We start from the raw sequence: 3,682 nt of genomic DNA, 5'->3' as shown, positions 1-3,682 counted from the left end.
GTGAATGCATTGTGGCCAAAATACTCTGTCAAACATTACCTAAATGTGAATTCTACACAGCTAATTGTAACCTCTATTCTTCTGCCAACTTCTCAGAGCACAACGACTTTATTAAAACAGGGGTCGGGTATGATTATTAAAACAACATCATTTAGGGGTCTGCTATGGAAGCACAAGAAAAACACACACATATATATATTAAAGCACGGACTTTAAAGGCTGACTATAAATCTAGCTGGAACAACTCCAAGGGGCTTGCTCCCTTTGAAGCCAATGCCTCCAATCCGGCGACCTTTGTCACGCAGATTCCTTCGGAGTGGGCGTGACAATCATGGTCAACTCTATTATGAAGAGTCTGCTCTTCCCCAGTCGTATCTTGAGTGCTTTCCAACTTGAGGGATTCATCTCCTGGTAATAGATCTGACAATATTCTTGTGCTAGCAATCATGATTCAATATTCTGGAGCTATCTGACAGTGTTCCACTGCTATTCAATGGCTAAAGATTCAGAAGGAGTCTGCCTCTCATTCTTCATGGTCTATCTTAATCTGGAAACTCAGCTGAAACCTGCCCACCATGGGTGACCACGCTGGTATTTAAAATAGTTGTGGCATATATAGCTTCCAGCATTACAGCAACATGCAAGCCAACACTGCAGTCTGACAAGATGGTGGAGGAGCGGTGGCCTACACGATTACAGAAAACCTGTGAAGAAGTCCATTGTCCTATAGAGTCCCTATGAGTTGGAATTGATGTGATGGCAACGGGTTTTGTTTTGTCTTTTCAGCCAATAAAAGAAGGGGCAAAAGCCTTCTCAGCTAAGGCACTGTGAAATAGTTTGGTGATTATGTTGTTGGTTGGTGCTGTGAAGTCGATTCTGACTCATCATGGTCCCGTGTTATAGAATAGAACTTCACCACCATTGTGCCACTGGGTACCTTTTTGGTGTTTGTGTTGTTGTTAATTCCAACTCATTGTGACCCTGCATATGGTTTCCAGTGAGCACCTGGTGTGTTTGAACCATCAAATTTATGGTTAGCAGTCCAGAGCTTAAGTAAATTGTTATATGGGCTGAAAAATACTCAATGGGGAGTAGTGGCAGATGAGGTTAGAAAAGAAACAGAGACTAAATACAAACTTCCAATCACAGAAATTTTCTTTCTCCTCAAGAGATTTAGTAAATATTTGAAAATGTGTTTTTAAAATTTTATCTGAGTGTGATTAAATTTTTTAAAAACTTGAATCCATCCAGGATTTACATAGCTATGTTATGTGTGATGAATACACACACATACAGACGTTTTCCAAATAGCTCAAGTACAATTCTCTCACTACATATTAAACAATCCTTAGCCTTTAGTCAAAGAACAGATTTTGCAACCAGGGAGTTTTATTACTAGGAATTTTTGTATTTTTCAATGCTGACTCAGAGACTTTGGATTTATTCCTGATAAACACTATTGATAACCACAGGCTTTGATACTAACATTCAAAAAAGACAGAGAAAGAGATGAAAAGGCAGGCAACTCATTTAATTTAAGTTAAATTTAGTTTTTAAATTAACCCACTTTATTTGAAGAGCTTGTGTCAATAACTTACTATCTACCAGGCTTTTTAATTACCACAGTGACAGTTTAATTACCATGGACAATTAAAACAGTTAGTATTATTTTGAGTTTTTTATGTTACAGTAGATTATTTCGCATTAAATGTTAAATACCTATCAGTTTTCATTTCCTGCTAATAAATTCCCACATTCATCAAACTCAAATATTATAGCATTTTCTAACGTACATTCAGGGAGAGGGGGAAAGAGAGAGAGAGAATGAGATAGAGCTGTTTCAGTTCTTTAGACAAGGAGGAAAATTATTCAGGCAGCTGGTGTCTTTGTTGGCTTGGAGTTCCGATTCATGACAGACTGCATAATAAATAATCTATTTACTAACTCCTAACAGCTAAATAATGCCCTTATTTTTCACCATAACTGAATTGCCAATACTGTATTGACAAAGTGTCATAGGGCTGGAGTTAAACTGACCTCAGGTCACCATTTTTCTTTCTATAGCATCAACAAAGGCCACAGAGAAGACCTCATACTACTCTGATTAATGGAAGCTACCAAAGGTTACCAGTGAACTTGGTTGTATTTATTTATTTACACTTAATTCACTGGTAAGGGGCGGATGGATGGAACTAACTGTGTCATGGAAAACACAGTAATTTTTTTTCTCCTAGCCCACACAACCTACATAAATGACTGCTTTGCATATTACAAGATGCTTGCTAGAGCAGGCATTTTCTGATTCTCATTACAAATGACCAGGGTGGAGCTTATATGGCATAAAAATAGAATCTTCCCAGGATGAGCATAGTGTCCTGTTCAAGAAATATTTGTCTATTTGGCTTGGAGACAACTGATCCCACAAAGTAGATGGTGGTAGGGAATAAGCTTCTATAATTCAGAAGAAAACAAATATTTATGATCTGTCTTTGGCTGTGCTTTCCAAGATATTATTCAATACCAGTAAAAACAAAAAAGATTCCTTAGTTTATGTTTATACAGTGACAAAGTGATCTCCTAAATTTCATCTTTGCTGAGACTCTGCTATCTATGACATATCCGAAGTAGTCTGTCTGTAATATACTCCTCTGGATTCACAGTCAGACCATGCTCTTCTCTTAAAAACTTTAAAACTTTAATAGCTGCAATAGTCTACAGGTAAAGCCCAAACCCCTTAGTACATTTTATTCTTTTGACTAGTTCATGCTACCTTCCTTTGTTCTCTTGATAAACTTTTGTTGTTGTTCAGTGCTGTAGAGTTGGTTCCGACTCCTAGTGACCCAGTATAGAGTTTCTGAGGAGTGACTGGTAAGCTTGAACCGCCACCCTTTAGGTCTTTGAAAACTTCTCACAGATACCATAATCCTAGAGCAGCTTTCTCTCCACCCCTCCCTGCCCCCTCTAGAGCTCTGTATAATTGAAACCCAAGAGCTCTCTCTACCCTGACCCTAAAGCCTCACATGTAATTGGCACCCAATTTGGCTCTTTCTTATTTCATTATTTTATTGGTTTGCATCATGTTAGTCTCCTCAATTAGATTGTAAATTTCTGGAGTATGGGTCTATATTTTTTTATTAAATTATTATTATTGGCTTATATTTTCAGGATCTTATCTCCCCAGTTATACTATAAATTCTTTGGTAGAGGACTCTATTTTTTTTAACCTACCAAATTATTGGATTCAAAGTAGTCATTTATTAAGAGTCTGAAATGGAGGAAGATATGAAGGTGAATAGAATTCTAACTTTACAATGTGTGTGGGTGTGTTTGTGTGTGTGCGCAATGTTTTTATTTATTCATCAGTGTGTATTCTTTAGAAATACTCATATTTTTTGCAAGTGCCATTGCAGCAGAAAAACAATTCATAAAAAATGACAAGTTATTTGAAGCACTTTGGGAATAATCACTAATCGAGCTAACTCAATTACATTTCTTATTATGGATTAATATTCATCTGAATCTTTGTATGAATGAAAATTTGGTTGCTGGGGTGGGATTTTATAGCTGAGCACGATAAATTGATACCTACCGTATAAAACTTGTCAATGTATATAATTAACTGCCAAAATAGTCCCTCGGGTTAACTGTCAACTGAATTAACTAAGCAATACAGTTAGATTTT

The sequence above is a fragment of the Chrysochloris asiatica genome, unplaced genomic scaffold (assembly GCF_000296735.1).
Source record: "Chrysochloris asiatica unplaced genomic scaffold, ChrAsi1.0 scaffold00004, whole genome shotgun sequence".
Classification (NCBI taxonomy): Eukaryota; Metazoa; Chordata; class Mammalia; order Afrosoricida; family Chrysochloridae; genus Chrysochloris; species Chrysochloris asiatica.
The sequence above is the reverse complement of the archived record's forward strand: the minus strand, read 5'-3'. Positions refer to the sequence as shown.